Source organism: Balaenoptera acutorostrata, chromosome 5, assembly GCF_949987535.1.
Source record: "Balaenoptera acutorostrata chromosome 5, mBalAcu1.1, whole genome shotgun sequence".
NCBI classification, from domain to species: Eukaryota; Metazoa; Chordata; class Mammalia; order Artiodactyla; family Balaenopteridae; genus Balaenoptera; species Balaenoptera acutorostrata.
Window position 1 is genome coordinate 139,304,837 of NC_080068.1, and position 23,508 is coordinate 139,328,344.

Below are 23,508 nucleotides of genomic sequence, written 5' to 3' on the forward strand. Positions count from 1 at the left end.
GGGACGAGGCCCCTCGGCAGGAAGACGCACGTTTCACGCTCTGCGGAAGAGAAGTCTGCAGTCGTCCCCACGCTAGAAGAGAGCCATTAATCAAATTTTCTTTCTGGAAGAGCTCTAATGCCCAGTCCCGCAGCTGGACGGAAAGGTGGCTAATTAATTAACTTGTTGGGCCGTGTCAAAGCGTAGGCTGCGTGTAAGCCGTACGCTTGAAAGCGCTGCGCTGAAAAACGGGCATACGAACCCCAAAAGTCATACCTACAAAATATTACCACGGCTTTCCTGGGACAAAGTTAGGGGCTTCCAGCCACTCTCAGGGACCGACGTCGCCCTCTTCCCTCTACAGAGGTACGGAAGAGCACACGAGACAGGTGTTTATTAGCAAACAGAACATGCCAACCTCTGAGACATTAGATTATCCTCCCCCAGTCGGCTAGCCATGAAATTTATGTACCCTCTTACATTTCTGTTTGGTTCGCTCGGAAGCAAACGAACGTATTCACTTATATCATCATCTACTTTTAAAGATCTTTTTGATAAAACTAACCTTATTACAAATAACGTACCTACTGAATACAGTAGACGCGGGAGCTAGATTGCCGTTTAGTGACTATAGACTTACTGACAACACAGGAAAACAAGCCTCTAAAATGACCCAGATGAAGCTTCATTAAAACAAACACAAAAAATGCTTCCCTGGGTTCAAAATTTCATAATATGAAAAAAACTGAAACAAAAGGTTGCCTATAGTTGTTTCTCCACAAAACATAAAACAGTGCCTCCTACAGAATGTGTTCAAAAAGTTATTTGCTGAATAAACACAAAAAAGATTTGGTCGTTACAAATTTTAAATAACAAGGTGTAATTTTTATGACTTAAATTGAATGAACTGTGACGATGACTAGAGAAAACAGTTTTTTCCGGTGGTAATATTAATACTATATCGTTTTACAAATGTTTGCCCAACAGGTGCAACCTCAGAGTTGATTCCACAGCCCATGACTTTGCTTTTTCCATTTCTTCTGAATACTCATTTATTCTTTTGGGCCTTTCCCCTAGCCCTACCACCGTGATCCCCACCTTCCCAAACAAGAACCCATGCGCCATTTCCAAAGTACAGCCCCCCTGAAACCAAACAGGGATCTCTTCCTTGTGTTAGGTAAACTTGCCACCTATTAGACAAAAGAAACTGTATGACTGGTAGCTTTTATTTTTTATCTCTAGTCAATTTAAAAGAAGGATCATCCATTGACCGGCAGCATCATAAACTGAGACAGTTTCCAGGTGCGAGGATGGTAAGGCACGCGAAGGGGCTAATTGCTAGCTTTAGGCAGAACACTGAAATTGACAGCAAATCTGAATTTCCACTCTTAGCAATCATAGATATTCGTGTATTTAGGAAGGAAGAGAGTAAGTAAGCCAAAGGTGTGTTTTTTCTGGAGGCGACAGCTTGACTTGGCTCAAAAAGAAATACTCTTCTCACTGTGGGAGTCAGTTTGCAGCCTGACACACAACTTTTACCTCACTCTTTGCTTCTTGAGGGTTAGCTTTTAAAGAAAGGTAACGGTGTGTGTCTGTGTATTTCACTCGCGGTACATCTTAATTATATGGACTCATATCAGCCTTATATTTTAAGTTCCAAGCGAACAGAAGCTGTATCTATTCCTGCATCATACTTCACAGTTAGTATATACACATATATAGGATTTATGCATATGTGTGTGTGTATATATATTAATAGAAATTAATGCAGAAACGCTGGAAAATATTCCTATATATTTAAAGCTCTTATAAAAACACAATTCCCTGGGGTTTAATGCAATTCTGTCTTGCTACTATAACTAGGCTTTCAAAAAAGCCACCAACACTTTTCAGAGACCAGTAATACTATACTAGGACTAGCAAGCAAGGTGAGGCCGCTGCTGGAAATATAAACTGGTACAAACTTTCAAGAAAGCAATGAGCATTATATATCAAGAGTCTTAAAGAGGTAAATATCAATATATACTGATCTAGGAATTTCATTTCCGGGGCCTAGCCTGGGGAAATAATCAAAAAATGCAGTGGATTGTTTTAATAAAAACATGTTTGAAGAATTTTTAACAACATGGTAAAATATTAAAAATATAAATGTGGCAGGATTAAAATATACAGTATGTCCCCTACATACAGATGAGTTCCGTTCCAAAAAAGCGCGTTTGTAAGTCCAATTTGTAAGTCCAACAAAGTTAGCCTAGGTACCCAACTAACACAATCAGAGGGCAAGCTGCAATTTCACTCACGTCTGACGCTGATGCAACGCATGTTCGCATTTTTGAAAGTTCGCAACTTAAAGGTTCATATGTAGGGGACTTACTGTGTATGCATTTCGTCCACACAATATGACTCAAGCCATGTAGTATATGTGAATATATGTGTACATAACATGTATATGTGTGTATATATACACACATTCACACACACACATCGACATTTCTCAAGTCTTCAAGGTTAAGCAGAATTTTCTCAAGTATTAATAAGCAGAATTTTAAAAATTGAATAAGACTAGGTAGGTTGGCCTGGTGGATACCTTAGAGCATATTCTGCTAATAACATTACAGAAAGGCAGACTCTACATCAAAGTTATTGCTGTGATCTAGTAGGTAAATAACAGCTAACTCTTAATGAAATAAAAGCCACCAAGATAAGTGCTTTACCTTCATTTTTTTCACTTATTCCTCTCTACATTCCTGTTAATAGATATTACTATTGTGCTCATTTTATAGATGAGGAATCTTGATGAAGGTCATAGTGTTCAGGAGAAGCAGAGCCAGGATTTGAACCCACGAACTCTAACTCTAGAGCCCTTCCTCTCAAACACTCCCCAAGCACCAAAGTAACAAGGCCTGTGTATCTGCTATGATGCATTTAGTACCTACTGATTTTCTTTTCTGAAAATTCTTTTATATTCCTCCCTTCAAGAGGCGGAATCTAATTCCCCTCTCTCCCTTTGAGTGTAAGCTGAACTTAATGACTCACTTCTAACAAAGAGAATAGAGCTGAAGTGATGGTGTGTGACTTCAGAAACTGCTTGATCTCTTGCTTTGGGTCACTCAGAGGAAGCCAACTGCCCATTAGGCAAGGAACAATGGCATCCTGCCAACAGTCATGCGACTGAACTCTCTAGGACACAAACCCTCCAGCCCTAATCAAGCCTTCAGATGATTCCAGCTTCATGAAAGATCCTGAGTTACGAACCATAGTAAGCCAATCCCCAATCCTTAATCTCAAAAACTATAATATTGATATAATGTTTATTGTCTTAAACTGCTAAATTTGAGACGATTTGTTAATCAGCAAAAGATAATTAATACAGAAGAAAGGAGCAGTTTAAACTCCCAACTTGTCACATTTCACAGCTTAGATAAAGAAAGAAGGGTAGAGTTTTAAAATGACCTCTTTCAACTACAAAGTCCTGAGCAGTTCTTTCCATGTCTTTCTTCATAGTCTGAGCATCAATTCTTTCATCCTCCAGCCTCTCCGTTTTAAAAATAAGTAAGTCTTCAAAATATAATCATTATCATTAAAAGTCTAATATAACCAAAAATAATTAGATACCCTTGGCTATTTGAATGATTTTATGGTCCTGTAGTAACCAAGATGGAAAAAAATTTTGAGAGATATGTAAATATCCAATTGTTTCCAACACCATATAGGTTTTAAATGTTTTGACTTATAGCTTGTTCTGGTTATTTCCTTCGTATTTTTCCTTTATCTAGTAAACAGAATCATAGAAGGTTACGGTTGAAGAGATGCCTCGAGACAAGGTCACCTAGAGGTTTTCATAAAATTAAGGAAGGACCTGAACATCATCATCTCTTTTCCTGACTACCATGAATGACATATATTAAACTTAAAAACCAAATATATAACTGTGTGCTCTATCAGATACAAGTACCAAGGTCAACAGGCTTCAAAGTTTTAAAAAAAATCACAGGTGGGGCTTCCCTGGTGGCGCAGTGGTTGAGAGTCTGCCTGCTAATGCAGGGGACATGGGTTCGAGCCCTGGTCTGGGAAGATCCCACATGCCGCGGAGCAACTGGGTCCGTGAGCCACAGTTACTGAGCCTGCACGTCTGGAGCCTGTGCTCCGCAACAAGAGAGGCCGCGATAGTGAAAGGCCCGCACACCGCGATGAAGAGTGGCCCCCGCTTGCCTCAACTAGAGAAAGCCCTCACACAGAAACGGAGACCCAACACAGCCAAAAATTAAATAAATAAATAATAAAATTAAAAAAAAAAAAAAAGCCATTGGAGGCTGTTGTTTAAAAAAAAAAAAATCACAGGTAGGAATCAAAGGGAGGAGACATTCTACCCATTTAATGTTATTTTCCTATAATTTGGGAGAAGGATGCCAATTTCCTATTTGAGTAATGACAACTCTTTAACCACCAATGGTAGAGTTATTTGAGAATCACCGATTTAATCCAATGCCCTAATTTTACACATCAGGAAACTGAGGCTCCAAGAAGTTAAATAATTTAACCAAAGTCACATGGTATATATCTCACTCTTTCAAGGTTAAAAATTCTACAAAACAATCTTCTATAAAACTTAGAAGTTACAAAATGGATGAAAAGTTAAATCCATTTTACTATTATTATATTTATATAAATTATAAAGTGGTTGATGTTTTGCTTTTTAATGTCAAAGCTAGAGCCATGGTCAAGAGTCTTTCTGAGAAATTAAGAAAAAAATGGAAAAAAAACTTTGAGCAGTGAATGGTAGGAGAACAATAAGAGGGGGTCTTAAACAGTCTGATGCAGCTGAACTAACAATGAAACTCAAAGCTGGGGTATGGTGTGTTGGGCATGTTTAGAAGAAAAAAAAGGTAGGAAAACTAAGGTCTAAGAAAAAATATGTCTATCAAGGACAACAAGCTGGAATCAAGAGATTTAGGACCATTAAGTAAAGCTTGGTTCATCAATACTGGAAGACAGACGACAGACACAGGAGTGCAAGTCTACAGCTTTACAAAGAGAAAAGATGGACTATTTCATATGTTTTATACTACTATATGTTTAATTCACTATTTTCAGTTTTTTATACTACTGATTCATTTTATTTAATAGTTAGGTTTTATAAAATATTATTAAAGTGAAGATGTTTGAATCCATGGTCACATATTCATTCATTTATTCCATAAATAATTACCCAGCACCTACTTTGAGCAAGTTTCTGTTGTAGGCACCTATTACTACACGTGGTGGCACTGAACTACGTAACAAAGGGAAAAAATTAAGCCTTCTCAATTCAGACAGAACCCACACCAAGTGTGAAATTCTTAGTATGATATACAGAATTGCTTATACATGAAATTAGAGTAGTAGTGGGTATGTGCTACATTTTGGACCACCACCCAGCAGAGTTAAATATTTACATGTATAAAAGCCTTCATAAGGCATGGATTTTAAATAGGGGGTTCACAAAGGCAAAATTTTGTTAGCAAAATGTGCATTTTTTCTGAGGAAGAGGATCACGATGATTTTCAGATTCTCAAAGAGCTCTATGACTTCCAAAAGTTATTTTATCATAAATTATCTAGCCATATGCATTTATCGACCATAAAAACCCTATGATGAGCAAGGATCCAGCATGTACCATTTCCAAAACTGATAGTTTGGATTAGCTTCCCATGTTTTCTGCATTTTACTTAACTTATCCCTGGGCCAAATTCTCCTTGAGCTTGTTGATTCTTCACTTTATGGTTTACACTAAGCAAAAGCAGCCACTCCTAGAAGACTATCTGTCAACTGAGTCTTGCAGCTAGTCTTTTCTAATGGATGTTAGACAAAAAATTGCTTTCAAAAAGCATTTATTAAGTACCATATGTTTATGACACCATACAAAGTGAATTAAAATGGTTAATGATCTATTTTAAATAACATTTAAAACAACTGATTTCAAGGGCTTGGGTTCTTTATTATCATTAGGGAATGTACAGTATCTTGAATATTCTGGAAATTTTTTTCAATTCCTGTGAAACTTTACAAGGTCTAATGCATGATTCTTATTTAGCATGTTTATGAAAAGATTTACAATGGAGTTCTTAACTAAAACATATTGCAACAGTAAGTCAAATTCTATTTTGATTGATTCTAAAAGGAATATTCAAATAACTAATTTCTTCCCCTCTTACAATATAGCTTCTGCACCTATCCACTGAAAAGTTCTTCAAAAAGGAATATTCAAATAACTAATTTCTTCCCCTCTTACAATATAGCTTCTGCACCTATCCACTGAAAAGTTCTTCAAAGGTCAACATCAGCTTTTAATTGCCAAGCCCAGCAATCTCTTCCTAGTTTTCACCTGACTCTACCTCTCCAAACAAATGAAATTACTGACCACCCCTTATTAAACTTCCCTTCATATGATTTTCATGACAATAAACTGTCTGGCTTTGTTTTTTTCCTATTTGTTTTTTTTCCGTTGACTTCGCCTACTTCGGCACAACCCTCAAATGTGACTGTTCTTCCAAAGCATGAGCCTTAGCCACTTTCTCTCTTCATTCTCCATTCTCTCAAGAATGGTAGTTAGTATCCATTCACCACCAGGGCTTTCAATATGATTTCTGAACTGACTCAAAAATCAGCATCTCTAAGCTTATTATTATTTTTTTTAGTGCTACGTTCTAATTTCCAATTGTACGGTAAACGTCTTTATTTGGATAACCCACTGGTACCTAAAGGTCTTTTATCTACAAATCTCCTTTGTTTCCTCTATCAATAACATCACCTTAATCCCAAGCTAGAAATCTTGAGTCATCTGTGTTTTGTTTAGGAAGTCATATCTTGTACAATTTTTGAGGAGGATTTTAAATGTATGTGAAATTACCAAAAAAAATAATAATAACAAACAGTCACGACCCCTGCATCCAGAACAAACAACTGTTATCATTTTGTCATCTATACTTGAAGATGCTGTTTTTCCCTAAGAAATAACACATTACATGTGGAGATAATAACATCTTTGAGAACTACCCCCAGTCCTCATTCACCATTCCATCTCTCCGAAGAAACCACTATCATGAGTTTTGTGTATATTCTTCCAGTCTATGTTTTACACTTTTATGTTTTCACATGTGTGTACATTTATGCATGTGTGTGTGTGTGTGCATGTATCCCAGAATGACATACAGTATTACTTTGCATAATGACATTATACTATATGTGCCATTCTAAAATTTATTTTTTTCATTCAAGATTCATATTCTATCCATGTTGGTATAAGTAAATATAGCTATGCTTTTTACTTCAAATTATCCCAGTGCATACATACACCCCATTTTGTTCAAAAACTTATCTACTGATAGGCAAATAAAGTTATCTATTTTTTCTTAAGCATGTATGCTAGAGTCTCTCCACAGTATACACCTACAGAGAGAATTTTTAGGTCATAGAATAAGTGCATTTTAAATTTATATGTTACTCTTTCCAAAGTGGCTATGTAGGTCTAAAATCCCACTAGTGACGTGTTAGTGCTTCCATTTTTCTTACATTCTTGTCAATACAAGATATAATCAAACTTTACAAATGTTTGCCATCTGTTGGACGGCAGGAAATTTTTCACTGTTGTACTAATTTGCATGTACTTAGAGTAAGTACTGAGGATAAACATTTTTTTCATATACTTATTGGCCATTAACATTTCCCCTATGAATTTCCTATTCATATCCTTTGTCATTTTTCTATGACACTTTTTTTGTCTTACTTATCTGTAGAATGTTAACATACACTAGACAATAATTCAGATATGTGTTCCAACTATCTTCTGTCAGCCTGCTGTTTGACTTTTACTTTGGTTTGTCTACGGTATCCTCTATCCTACAAAAATTTTAAGTTTTGATCCAGCCAAATTAATATGTGCTTTCCCTTACAGTGTATGTTAAATAGCCCATGGAATAAAAAGGAAATTATAAAGGAATTGAGAAATATTTAGAAATGGATTACAATAAAAATACAACATGTCAAACTATATGTGACACAGCTAAAACAGTACTCAGATGCCAGGAAATGAAAAGGTTTAAAAATATATAAGCTAAACATTCAGTTGATAAAGATGGAAAAATCAACAGAACAAACCCAAAGAAAAAAGAAGGAAGGAAATAATAAAGAGCAGGAAAAATGAAATAGCAATAATTTTTAAAAATAGAAAAGATTCACAAAACCAAAAGTTGATTTTGGAAAGATTAATAAAATAGACCTCTGCAAGGATAACCAAGAAAAGAAGGTACAAATGAGATACAGAACAAAAGGGGAGAAATAACCACAGATACAATACATATAAAAATAATAAATCAGTATTATGAACAATTATACACTAATAAAGTTGAAATCTGGATGAAATGTATAAAGAAGCTGTATAAACTATATAAAGAAAAACCTGAATAGAATAGTAAGTAGCAAAGAAATGAAAATGTAGCCCAAAAAAAAAAAAAAAATTACAGGCTTAAATGTCCTTTTAGGCAAATTCTAGCAAATTTTTAAATTAATTCTTATCTTACAGAAATTGTTACAGAAAATAGGAGAAAAAAAAAAGTGAAAAGCAACCTAGGTTATTTCATGAGCCTAGTGTAATCTTGATTCCAAGATTAGATAAGGACAATACAAGAAAAGAAATTATAGTTCCATATTACTTATAAAAGGTCCTTAACTTAAAGCAAAACAGAGCAAAATGATGAGTAACATGTATCCGCAAACGCAAGGAGAATTCAATGCCTGAGAATTCATTAATTAATTGATCACATTAATATATTCCAGAAGAAAAATCATGACTCATCAAAGAATGCTGAAAAAGCATCTGACAGGATTCCATGTATAACTAACACAAAAACAAAACCAAAGGACTACACGGAAATTCCTTAACCTGGTACATGTTATATACTAAAACCTACAACAAACATTAAACTTCAAGTTGAAACTTCAGATACACTCCCTTCAAGATTAGGAAAAAAACAGGACTGCCAATGGGAATGTAAATTGGTGCAGCCACTGTGGAAAATAGTATGGAGGTTCCTCAAAAAACTAAAAATAGAACTACCGTATGATCCAGCAATCCCACTCTTGGGTATATATTCAAAGAAAACAAAAACATTAATTAAAAAAGATATATACTCCCCAATGTTCATAGCAGCATGATTTACAACACCACCCAAGATACAGAAGCAGCCAAAGTGTCCATTAACAGATGAATGGATAAAGAAGATGTGGTGTGTTTATGCACACACACACACACACACACACACACATATATACAATGGAATACTACTCAGCCATAAAAAAAGAATGAAATTTTGCCATTTGCAACAACATGGATGGACTTGGAGGGTATTATACTTGGTGGAATAAGTCAGACAGAGAAAGAAAAATACTATATGCTATCACTTATATAAGGAATCTAAAAAAATTAAACTAGTGAATATAACAAAAAAGAAACAGACTCACAGATACAGAAAACATACCAGTGGGGAGTGGGAAGGGGGAGGGGCAAGACAGCAGTAGGGGATTAACAGGTACAAACTACTATGTATAAGATAAATAAGCTACAAGGATATATTATAAAGCATAGGAAATAAAGCCAATCATTTATAATGACTATAAGTAAGAGTATAACCTTTAATAACTGTGAATCACGGGACTTCCCTGGTGGCACCGTAGTTAAGAATCCACCTGCCAATGCAGGGGACGCGGGTTCAATCCCTAGTCTGGGAAGATCCCACATGCCACGGAGCAACTAAGCCCGTGTGCCACAACTACTGAGCTGGCAAGCCACAACTACTGAGCCCACGTGCCACAACTACTGAGCCCACATGCTGCAACTACTGAGCCCGTGGGCTGCAACTACTGAGCCCATGTGCTGCAACTACTTAAGCCCACGTGCCTAGAGCCCATGCTCCGCAACGAGAAGCCACCGCAATAAGAAGCCTGTGCACCACAACGAAGAGTAGCCCTCCTCACCGCAACTAAAGCCCAAGCACAGCAACGACGACCCAATGCAGCCAAAAAAAAAAAAAAAAAAAATTGTGAATCACTATGTTGTACACCTGAAACATATAATATTATAAATCAACTATACCTCATTAAAAAAATTTTCTGATTAAAAAAAAATTTTAAGAGAAAATCCACTACCAAAAAAAAAAATAACCAGGAATGCCAATTAATATAACTATTCCTAAACATACTAGAGTTCTTTTTTTTGTTTTTTTGTTTTTTTTGGAGTTCTTGATGAACATCATAAGGAATAAAAAAAGAAAGAAGATGACTGGAGACTGGAGAGAAGGAGGGCTGAGGTGCCTCAGATGAGGCCATCCTAGACCAGTAAGCTCCCAGCTGATCCACAGACAACCACAAACAGGAGAGTAAAATGTGGTGGATGTCAATCAGGGAGAATTATGCAGCAGTCAGAAGCAACAGATTATATACATACAAAGCAACATGCATGGATATTAAGAATAGTATTTACTAAAAAAAAGTAGGAAACAGAGTAAGATACATAGTACCATTACTATAAACTTTAAATTTATACAACATAATATATACACTTAATGCACTAAAAAAAAACCTATTAATCAAATTAAATTTGATGCTTATGAGGGAGGGAGACTGGATTTTTATATAAATAAAAAGGATAAAGAGAAATAAATAAATCAATTGAAAAAATAAATAAAAGAGGGTATGAACCAGGGCTCTAGCTTTACTTTTCTCTTTATAAAAAACTAGCTATCCTAATATAATCTACCAAATAGTCCTTCCTTTCTATAAATCCGTGTCTATTATATACTAGGCATAAATACATGCTTGCTCTTTCTGGGCTCTCTAGTCTATCCTACTCAACTATTCATCTGTGGGCCAATCACACATTTAAAAATACTGTATAGTTTTAGAATCATTCTTTATGAATAGGAGGGCAAGTACCACACACTTTGTTCTTTTGCAGAATTATCTAGACTATTTTTGGACCTCTACCTAAGAGTTTGTCAAATTCCACCAAAAAACAGCCCTCTTGGAATTTTGACTGGAACTGTATTGAATTTATAGATTAAAATGGGAAGAATTAACAGCTTTACCATGTCCAGTTTTCCACGTGTTTGTGGGTTAAAGAATAAAGTCAATGAAATGGTTTTGGTCTCTTTAGGTTTTCTATTTCCTCTTAAGGAAGTTGTGTATCTCTTCATTTATTTATGTCCCTCCATAAAGCAAAATTCTTATTTTTATAGGTATTGCATATTATTGTTAGATTTATTCCCAGATACCTAATTAAGTTTTAAAAACTATTATGAATGGGATCTTTTTCGTTTCATTTTCTGATTACTAGTCTTGTATACAGCAACACTGATGAATCTTCTAAGTAGTTTTGAAGTCTATACACTTTTAAATTTTGTGTGTAAACCTCGCAAATAACAGTGTTTCTGTTGTTTCTTCCTTTCTGATCTTTGTCTTTTTATTTTTCTTGCCTTATTTGCGTTTGCTAGGCCTGCCAGTATAACGCTAGTTAATAAACATGGTAAATGGAATCGTTTCCCCATTAATTATGAAATTTGCTATAGATATTTAATATATATCCCTTATCAAGTCCCAATCCAGATTGAGTCTTTTTTTTTTGGGGGGGCTGCCTTGGGTCTTCGTTGCTGTGTGCGGGCTTTCTCTAGTTGCAGAGATCGGGGGCTACTCTTTGTTGCGCTGTGCGGGCTTCTCATTGCGGTAGCTTCTCTTGCTGTGGAGCACAGACTCTAGGCGCGCGGGCTTCAGTAGTCGTGGCACGTGGGCTCAGTAGTTGTGGCTCGCGGGCTCTAGAGCGCAGGCTCAGTAGTCGTGGCGCACGGGCTTAGTTGCTCCGCGGCATGTGGGGTCTTCCTGGACCAGGGCTCGAACCCGTGTCCCCTGCACTGGCAGGTGGATTCTTAACCACTGAGCCACCAGGGAAGCTCAGATTAAGAGTCTTTATCTTCAGAAGATGATGAATTTTAGCAAATGCCTTTGCATCTACTGAGATGATAATATGGGCTTTCTCCTTTAATCTATTCATATGGTAAATTACATTAATAAGTTTTCTAATATTTAGCCTTCCTTGCCTTTCTAGTATGCACTTAGTCATTACGTATTTTTTGATGAGTGCTGGATTTGATTTGCTCTTTTTTTTTTAATGCTTTTCCATCCATGAAATAACTTACTTTATTTTTCTAATTTTTTAAAAATATGTTTATTTTTTGGCTGCATTGGGTCTTCGTTGCTGTGCGCAGGTTCTCTCTAGTTGCGGTGAGTGGGGGCTGCTCTTCGTTGCGGTGCACGGACTTCTCATTGTGGTGGCTTCTCTCGTTGCGGAGCACAGGCCCTAGGCACGCGGGCCTCACTAGCTGCGGCACGTGGGCTCAGTAGTTCTGGCTCACAGGCTCTAGAGCGCACGCTCAGTAGTTGTGGCACACAGGCTTAGCTGCTCCGTGGCATGTGGGATCTTCCCGGAACAGGGCTCGAACCCGTGTGCCCTGCATTGCCAGACGGATTCTTAACCACTGCGCCACCAGGGAAGTCCTAATTTGCTATTCTTAATTTAGAACATTTGTAGCTATGATCATACATAAATTCAGCAAGAAATTTTCTTTTTTTATACTAGATCAGTGTTAAGGTTAAGGTTATACTAGCTTCATAAAATGAGTTGAAAAGCTTTCCCTCTTTTACTGTTTTCTATGACAGCTTGTACATGATAGGGATTATGCATCCCTTGAAATTTTAGAAATAGAACTGGGTCTGATAAATTTTATTTGAATGAGGGGATGCATGTGTAAAATTAAAGACCTTAAATGGTTATTGATTTGCCTAGGTTTTCTATTTCCTCTTGAGTCAGCTGTAATTTATATATATATACATATATATATATTTTTTCTAGTTGCTCACTTTGTAGGTTTTCAAATTTTATGGCAATAGGTTGTTTATAGTATTTTCTTATGGTTTTTAAACTCTCTATTCTGTTGGTCATATTTTTGTTTTTAATAGTACTCATTTTTCCTTGATCTGTCTTTATAGAGATTCATCCATTTTTATTAATTTTACGGTATTAATAATCTATTCTGTTCTATTTTCTATTTAATTAATATAGACTTAGTATTTCTTCTACTCAATTTGGATTTATTCTGTTGTCCTTTATTAACATCTAGAGTTGAGCAGATGCTCATTTTATCAACCTTTCTTATTTTCCAATTAACCCACTTAGAGCTATTAAATTTCTCAGTGAGTTCTGCTTAAGTTCACATCTAAATTTTTGCATGCAGTGCTTTGTTATTTAGCTACAAATATTTCATAAATTTCATTTCCTCTTTCATTCATTAATTAGTGAGTTTTCATTATTTTATTTTATTTTAATTTTGGCCACACTGCACAGCTTGCGGGATCTTAGTTCCCTGACCAGGGATTGAACCCAGGCCCACGGCCCACGGCAGTGAAATCACCGAGTCCTAACCACTGGACCACCAGGGAATTTCCAATTTGTGAGTTTTTAGTTGCCAATATTATAAGTATTTTGGTTGTCTTTTCATTGTTGATTTCTAACTTTATTGCATTATGATGAAATAGTATATTTTGAATGACACTGATTTTCCAGACATTGTTGAGATTCTTCTATGACATAGTACACAGTTAAAAGCTGACCGGTATATAACTGGAAAAAGAAAATGTACGAAGTTGTATTTTATTCAGTTAACTACAATGTTCTATAGATCTCCAGCTTATAAAATTTGTTAATCCTGTGGTTTAATTCTTTGATGTCATTTTAAATTTTGTGTCTGCCTGATTTTTCAATTTTGACAGTTTTTCTGTTTTTTTTTTTGAGGCAAGGAATACTTTATTCAGAAAGCCAGCAGACCATGGAGATGGCAGACTAGCGTTTCCCGACAAAGGTGTTTTAAAGTCCCAGTTTTGTAGACATGTCCACCTCGCCTTGGAATTCTGAAAGTTTCTATTTATTTATTTATTTATTTACTTACTTACTTATTTTATTTATTTTGCCACACCACGTGGCTTACGGTATCTTAGTGGATCTTCCTGCAGTGGAAGCGCAGAGTCCTAACCACTGGACAGCCAGGGAATTCCTGAAAGTTTTTACTTTAAATGATATTTCAAGGCTATGTTGTTAGATACATATAAGTTTATGATGATTATATTTTCTGGACTGTTCCTTTTAGCAGTTTGAAAAGCCTCTCTTTGTCCCAATTAAAGATCTGCACCCTGAATTCTATTTTATTACAGCAGATTTATTTGGTATTTCTCTGATAAATGTATTTTTCCTTTCTTTAAATTTTGTTTTGTGTATCTGTTAAAAATAGCACAGACTCGTGTTAAGATCACAATTGGTAATTTTAATATAATTGATGTTTTGGACTATTTCTACAGTCTTGATTTTTTAAATAAATGTTTTATTTATTTATTTATTTGTTTGTTTATTTATGGCTGCATTGGGTCTTCACTGCTGCACGCGGGCTTTCTCTAGTTGCGGCGAGCGGGGGCTACTCTTTGTTGCGGTGCGCGGGCTTCTCATTGCGGTGGCTTCTCCTGTTGCAGAGCACGGGCTCTAGGTGCATGGGCTTCAGTAGTTGTGGCTCGCAGGCTCAGTAGTTGTGGCTCACGGGCTCCAGAGCACAGGCTCAGTAGTTGTGGCGCACGGGCTTAGTTGCTCCTCGGCATGTGGGATCTTCCCGGACCAGGGCTCGAACCCACGTCCCCTGCATTGGCAGGCGGATTCTTAACCACCGAGCCACCAGGGAAGTCCCTACTGTCTTGATTTATGATTTGTATTTCCATAGTTTTTTTCTGCTCTTTGTTGCCTTTCTGTTAGATGGGTTAAAAGTTTAGTTTACTCCCTAACCTACCCCCCAACTTAGTATTTTGCAAGCCAGACTTCCTATTTCTATTATTTTAGTATGCTCTAGCTGCTTAAAATAAATGTCCTTCTTTTCACTTCTCATCTTCTCCAGATCATGTTTCACACAGTTCCTATTTAATTCTAAGGCCACCAAAATCTGGTTCCACTCTATCTTTCTAGGCTCACTTTTCTCAACCATATGCCTCTACAAAGCCTAATCTGTAGTTAAACTACATTACTTGTCAGTTTCTAAATAAAATACAAAATTTCTGAAATCCTGCTCTGGTTCATGATGTTTTCTGATTCACTCAGTCACTCAACAAATACGTTATTCAAAACCTACTTGGTGCCTGGCTTTGACCAATACCAGTTAACACAGGGCATATGGTCTCTGGACTTATGAAGCATTGAGTGGAAAGACTAAACAATAAACACAAATAGAATAAAGTAAAACTTCATGAATACATGAATTCAGATAAATTTTAACTGGGAATTGGCTCCCATCTCCCACAGCAGTCACTGGACTACACAGCTACCAGCAGGTGGCACCAAACCACCGAAGTCTGACCTCAGACTGACTTGGATACCTTATTCTGAATCCTGGAACCCATTCCACACACGCACTTCCTCCTCCACAAAGACTGACTCGGGTCGTTTTATTAAACTCACAAGAATGCCATTTTTATGTGATTTGAATTTTTTAGAACTACTTACTACTTCATCATGGGAGTTTACTGTATCACAAGTTGTAGGTGCTAACCAAAAAAGAAAAGGGAATGCGAGTCTCTGACGAAAGCAGCAGAACAGCCCTAGTTGAGACTGAAGAGTATCAGCTAAAGCCCCTACCTCCCTCCGAGAGAGTGACTTTCAAACTGATATCCAAAAGATGACCAGGAACGAAAAGCTGAAAAATGAAAAGCAGTATGTTCCAGAAAGAAAACAGCATACAAGAGCACCCTGGGAAGGTAAAGTCTGGATTAATGGAAAGGCGAAAAGACAACAGTGTGTGTGTATGTCGGGGTGAGGGTATTGTGTAATTCATCAGAGTATAATGCTTAAGAGCTTGGGCTCTGGAGCCCTAGCTGACGTACTAGCTGACTTGAAGTCCTTGCTCCACCACTTAAATAGATGTCTAGCCTTAGAAAGGCTATTCAGCCTAGGGTTGCTGAAAGTATTAAATCTATTATTATATAAAGCTCTAAGAACTATTCCTGGCAATACAGTAAAGAAATATTAATGTTAGGGTTCTGTTTTTTGTTGCTATTATTGTTGTTACTGTTTCTAGATGGATGAGAGGAGGGCCCAATTATTCAGTGTCTTGAAAGCCATGTTAAAAATCCTGACTAGTATCCTGTGTGCAATTAGAACCACTAGAAGGTTTTATGGAAGGGAATATCATGATTCAATTTATAAATATTGGGTTGGTCAAAAAGTTCGTTCGGTTTTTTCCGTAAGACGGCTCTAGTAGCGCTTAGCTGTCTTTAACTTCATTCAAAACAATTCTGTTAGACTGTATTGTGACAGCTCTCATATCAGCATGCATTTAAAAAAAAATTATCAAAATTGGTGAATTTTTCTGTAGCGATTTTAATACTGAAGATGGAAGGAAAAAAAGCAACATTTTCGGCATATTATGCTTTATTATTTCAAGAAAGGTAAAAACGCAACTGAAACGCAAAAAAAAAAGATTTGTGCAGTGTATGGAGAAGGTGCCGTGATTGATGGAACGTGTCAAAAGTGGTTTGCAAAGTTTCGTGCTGGAGATTTCTCGCTGGACGATGCTCCATGGTCGGGTAGACCAGTTGAAGTTGATAGCAATCAAATCGAGACACTGAGAACAATCAACATTATACCACGCGGGAGATGGCTGACATACTCAAAATATCCAAATCAAGCGCTGAAAATCATTTGCACCAGCTTGCTTACGTTAATCGTTTTGATGTTTGGGTTCCACGTAAGTTAAGCGGAAAACACCTTCTTGACCATCTTGCCGCATGCGATAACGTAACGAAAACGTTCCATTTTTAAAACAAATTGTGATGGGCGATGAAAAGTGGATACTGTACAATAATGTGGAATGGAAGAGACTGTGGGGCAAGCGAAATGAACCGCCACCAACCACACCAAAGGCCAGTCTTCATCCAAAGAAGGTGATGTTGTGTATATGGTGGGATTGGAAGGGAGTCCTCTACTATGAGCTCCCTCTGCAAAACCAAACAGTTCATTCCAACAAGTACTGCTCCCAATTACACCAACTGAAAGCAGCACTCTACGAAAAGCGTCCAGAATTAGTCAACAGAAAACCCATAATCTTCCATCAGGATAATGCAAGACCGCATGTTTCTTTGATGACCAGGCAAAAACTGTTACAGCTTGGCTGGGAAGTCCTGATGCATCCGCCACAGTCACTAGACATTGCACTTACGGATTTCCATTTATTTCGGTCTTCAGAAAATTCTCTTAATGGAAAAAATTTTGATTCCCTGGAAGCCTGTAAAAGGCACCTGGAACAGTTCTTTGCTCAAAAAGATAAAAAGTTTTGGGAAGATGGAATTATGAAGTTACCTGGAAAATGGCAGAAGGTAGTGGAGGTGAACACGTTGTTCAATAAAGTTCTTGGTGAAAACGAAAAATGTCTTTTTACTTAAAAACCAAAGGAAATTTTTGGCCAACCCAATATATTTTTTCAATCACCTGGCCTACAATGTGAAGAATGGATTGCTTGGGGTTCTGGGGGTGGTGGGCAGGAATGAACACAAGACCTATTAGAAGGCCAAAGGCCAAAGCAGTAGCTCATATAAAAAATAACTACAGGTTGGACTAGGCTAGTAGCAATAAAGTTGGAAAGAAATTGGTAGACTTACGATACATTTGAAGGTAAAACTGACATGATTTGGTAATGAACTAGGAGGTAAGGGACGAAAGGGTGGAAATGACGACTTCTCACAATACCCGCGCCCCCCAACCTTGAATAAAGTCTTCCTTACTGTACTTTAATGACTGTCATTGAATTTTTTTTCTTTAACACTTCCCAAATGAAAGTTTATCTTTCCAGGCTCAGCTAAAATATGAACTTTCCATTACAGGAGCTAACAGCTCTCTCCTCCTCACTCTCACAACAGTCTTTAGGTTATAAAGAGTTGTTTTCTTATATAGTTTCCCCAATAGAGACAAGCTCCTTTACAGTCAAGGCTATATCTAATTTCTTGTTCGAGCCCACACAAAAAAAGTGCTACACGCACCAAGGGCAGCCTCGGATAACCTCGCAAATGGCCTCAAAGACAGGGCAACTCCTCAAGCTCTTTTCTTTCCTCGGAAGGAAATTCAGTCTGCTTTCTTCTCCTTTCAACTATTCTATCTCTGAGGATTCTGTTTCCCCTAAGATTAATTGTAGAATTAACTAGTCTTTCATTAGCCTCCCATTTCTTGCAGCCGCCAAAAACAAGTATATAGGGATTCTTTTTGTTAAAGTGCTTGCTACTAATTCTTTTTTTTTTTTTTTTTTTTTTTTTTACTGTATGATATCACTTATATGTGGAATCTAAAAAATACAACAAACTAGTGACTATAACAAAAAAGAAGCAGACTCACAGATATAGAGAACAAACCAGTGGTTACCAGTGGGGGGAGGGAAGGGACGGCAATATAGGGGTAGGGTATTAAGAGGTACAAACTGTTAGGTATGAAATAAGCTACAAGAATGTATTGTACAACACAGGGAATATAACGAATATTTTATAATAACTATAACTGGAGAACAACCTTTACAAATTGTGAATCCTATAGTGTACACTGGTAACATATAATATTGTACAGTAACTGTACTTCAATTAAAAAATGCAAAAAAAAACTCCCCCAAAGTTGGTAGCAATAATACCTCCAATTCCATATCAACAATGTGATCTTGATGCTTTTTCCATTGGGCGATGGGGGGTTCTAATCCCTTCCCCTGGAATATGGAAGGGATTGTGATTCATTTGTAACCAAAAGAATGTGGCAGAAGAGATGATGGAGCTTCCACCTGGTAAGCTGGAATTCTTGGGCTGGAGCCCTAAGACTTCATGTAAACAAACTAATTGCCCTGAGGCCACCACAGTCTGAGGAAACTCAAACTATCCCAGGTTGAGAAACCACATGGAGAAGCCCTAGGACTAAATGAAAATAGAGCAACATCCACCCAGCCCCCAGTACCTCCCCCCTCACTGCTCCAGCTTCACCTACCATCTGACCATAGCCCCATGAGAGACCTGAGCCAGAAACACCCAGCTGAGCCCTTCCTCAGTTCTTGACCCACATAAACCATTAGGTATTACAAAATGATGTTTTCCTTGATTTAGGCTACGAAGCTTGAAGTGATTTGTTATGTAGCCACAGAGTCCAAATAACCTTTCTTTAAGGCTTTTCTCTTGAATACATTTCACACTTATTAACTTTACTCCATTGTATTCAACTATTGCTGGGATCTTGACTACATCCTTTCCAACCTCTAGCCTCAAATCGGACACGTTGGACTGAATAATGCCTAAAGGAGGACAGGAAGAGTTTTAGGTAGCATCCTATTTTGCTCCTTCATTGGTTTGTGTGTGTATCTGCTTTATAACTAAGTTGAACATACACATCAAGCATCATGCTCTCACTAGACCCTCAACATAGTTTGCACATATGGGTGATTATAACTCCACTGTCTATTACTCACATAACAGCCAGAGTGATGTTTGAAATACAAAACCAGACTCATAATATCACCCTGCTCAAAACTCCCCAGTGGGCTTCCCTGGTGGCGCAGTGGTTGAGAATCTGCCTGCCAATGCAGGGGACACGGGCTCGAGCCCTGGTCTGGGAAGATTCCACATGCCGCAGAGCAACTGGGCCCGTGAAAGTGCTTGCTACTAATTCTAATGAAAAACTCCTGACTCCCTTTGTGAGTTGGTAAACTGAATGCACTGGCTTCTGCCCCTTACTTTTATTCCCATGGATGAGGTTCACCGAAAGTTCTTCCTTTTTTGTGTGTGGAGGCCTCTCTTCCCAGAACACAGCCTGCAGATGAAGCCTAGACATAATAATCGGTGTCTTCTTACCTCAAATAGATAACTGGCACTTCTGAGGGCCTCCTAAGCAGGCCTGTAATGTAGCAATGGAATTAAAAACAAATGTGATTCTGCCAGCCTTGTTTTTTCCAAACCAAACGGCTAAAGCTTACTGTTGTAAATCCAAGTAGTAATAGATGCTACCTGTTTGAGTTCTTTTCTCCTCTTGAACCAAATCCTTGATTCCCTCTTCAAAAGAATTTTTGCATTGTAAGTTATTATTCTAAATCTTTATTCTATGAGGATTAAGTTGCAGGGGGGAAAAAAGGTGATATATATATTAAAAAAAAACAAAACAAAAACAGGATTCAGATTCTCCTAAAAGTCTTGTCAAACACCATGCACACCAAGAAGTCCCATTTTGCTAACCAGTTTAGAGACATAACTCCTTTTTGATGTAAAACTTTCTAGGGTCATCTTTTGCAAGCTCATCTAGTGATAAGAAAATCTCTAAGTTCTAGCTAACAAATAATTCATATTGTTCAAATATATTCTTAAGTAAGTCCTGGAGGATAAGTACTTATTATCATGACTCAGTCTTATAGAAAACATATGAAAAGCATTTTTCATTAAATTTAAAGATTTAATTGTTCATTCCTTTTAAGTAATATATGTATTTTGGCTGATCTACAAAGTAAAAAGAAATCAAACATCCAGTTATGACCAAATGCTGAACGTAAACTTGGAGAATATGTGATATCTATTATAAAAACTGGTACTCTACACCTTAATAATGTCTAATGGAAAGAGAGGAAACCGGCTACATTCCTTCTTCCCTTGATATGCTCAATGGAAAAAAAATTACAGAAATGTAGAAAAATTCTTAAATAAAAATTAGTCCTACCTCGTCTCCTAATCCCACTCCCAAATTGTAACTAACCACTGCAAACACGGTTAGTTCTTAGCACTGTCCCCTTATTTTTTGTGAATGGGAAAGTCACTCATGTTTTTGATGGTACTGTACACACATTAAAAAAAAAAAAAAGGTGAGATTTAGGAATGCTTAATTCCATCTGACTTGCTTCTCTGTCCCTAAACCCCTCTGCCTTACCAGTCAACTGTGCCCTTATGATAAAATTTAAATATGACCCATTACAATAGCAATAATGCAATCTGGAACTTATAGACTAACTACTATACCTGGCAATTCTTTGTCTTTCCTCCCCTTTCCCCAACCCTATCTACTTCATACTATTATTTCCTCAAATACTTGTTTTTCTCAACTTAGTTGGTAACCTTCTTTGAGTCCAGCCGCCATGTTTTATTCAACTATGAATCACTTACTCCCTAGGAGCAGTACTGTGCATAGAATAGGTACTTTGTACATGATAAATATTAAGTTTACCATTATCTCAGCTGTACTTAAAGACTGACATATGGAGGAGGAGAAGGGAGAATTTATCTGCTGCTTCAACTGCTTGAAAAGAAATGATTCACGAATTTATTATTTTAACTTAATTGCTAATATTAACTCTAAACAACAATCTCAGGAGTTGTTAATTTATGTATTCTGATTTGTGACAAAGCAATTTTACACTATGGTGAATTTACACGTTTTCTTCACGAGAGTCTAAGTATTGCATGAATGCAGACATTGCCCCTCTTGTCTATTGCCCTAGTCCCATGCTCTAAATAGTGCCTGGTATATAGTAGATGCTCAATGAATGTTTACTGGTGAATTAATTAACAGCAGCAATGCATTACATCACCTCATATAAGCCTGAAAGAACTTTAGTATCTCTTCACCCGCAACAGCAATCTTTGTGATGCGTACACTATACACAGTAAGAAACTACAGGATTAACTGAGTTCTCATGATGGCAGAAGCTCTCTTTTGGTGCTATCATTCCCAACAGCCGAGGTAATGGTTCTCAAAGTATGATCCCTGGACCAGCAGTATCAACATCAGCATCACCTGGGGACTTGTTAAAAATGCAAATTCTCAGGACTTCCCTGGTGGCGCCGTGGTTAAGAATCCGCCTGCCAATGCAGGGGACACAGGTTCGAGCCCTGGTCCGGGAAGATCCCACATGCCGCGGAGCAACTAAGCCCGTGAGCCACAACTACTAAGACCACGTGCCACAACTACTGAAGCCCGCGCGCCTAGAGCCCGTGCTCCACAACAAGAGAAGCCACTGCAATGAGAAGCCCACGCACCGCAGCGAAGAGTAGCCCCTGCTCACTGCAACTAGAGAAAGCCCGTGTGCAGCAACAAAGACCCAACGCAGCCAAAAATAAATAAATAAATACATTTATATTTTAAAAAATGCAAATTCTTGAATTCCAGCTCACTAAGTCACAAATCCTGAAGGTGGGGCTAGCGATCTGTGTTTTAACAAGCACTCCAGATGATTCTGAAGTATGCTCAAGTCTGAGAGCCACTGGCCACAGAAATTTTTCTCATGGAAATAGAAGGGATCTCAAGCCAACAAAAAGGTCATAAAATACTAGATGAGGCTTTAAAGAAATGTACTTAATGTTCAAACATTAGAATGTTTTTAGAAGAAGTTAAATTAAGTCAATCCATTAAGTGACATGAAAAACTACCAGTATATAGTTGAGAGGGTTTTTTTCCTTATCAGAGATCATAAAACTGTATTCAGATCCCTACTATGCGTTATTAAGGAAAGAAAGCAGAAATAAGGCAGAATATGGAGGACAGGTAAAATAAGACGTGGATGAGATCTGGGAAAACTGTTTTTTAGATTCCAACTGAAATTTAGCACTTTAATTTTAAATAAAAGTACAAACCACAGTAGTTTTCCCAGTATCTGTGACTCACGACCAACAGAAATCATAAAATATTTTCATATCATATTATAGTTGTTACATATATCTCAAAATATACTTTACGGTCACTACTTTGAAATTACAGCAGTAAATTAGATCTGCCACTAGATCTCATTATTTAATGCATTATTAAAGAAACATATGTATTAATATGTCACAATTAAAAATAGTCTGAAAGCTACATTTCAATATATTTGGTTCCTTGGCAATCCTAGGTATTTCATATATTTAAAAACATTGTTCTGAGAGAAGGTCCACAGGCTTCACCATATGGCCAAAGAGGCCCACAATATAAAAAGATTTAAAAAACACACAAAAGTTAACAGTTAATAGCCGTGTTAAAAGTGTTCCTGACCTCCTCTAAGTTATGGTCCCCTTCACAAATCTGAGAAAACGCATAGACCCTTTTCCAAGTTTACAAAGGAGCATGGGGGATGCGTAAGGGACAATGATTCCTTCTCCTGAAACAGCATTATACCAAAGCACCCACCTTTTGATTCCAAAAAGAAACGCTAGTTGTGCAAATACCTTAATCTCTGTAACTTGTAGCTTAGTACGGGCAATGAGCATATCTATAGCCCACATCTGCAGAGGCAGGCAATTTAGTGGAAAGTGAGTAAGAATAGTCAACTAGCTTAAAACCAGGGAACTGTGAATGAGGAGCTACGGAGTTCAGTCTTTATTTTAGGTAATGCTTTGACTGTCTTCCTTCACTTTTCATTTCACAGTACTCAGTATTTTGGAAAC

General features: G+C 37.3%; 1 protein-coding gene across 13 annotated transcripts in view; it reads right to left on the minus strand.

Annotated features, from left to right (window-relative positions):
- ELF2 (E74 like ETS transcription factor 2) overlaps positions 1-23,508 on the minus strand; it is a 90,298-nt gene that overhangs the window by 21,254 nt on the left and 45,536 nt on the right. The gene's annotated exons all lie outside the window — the stretch shown is intronic.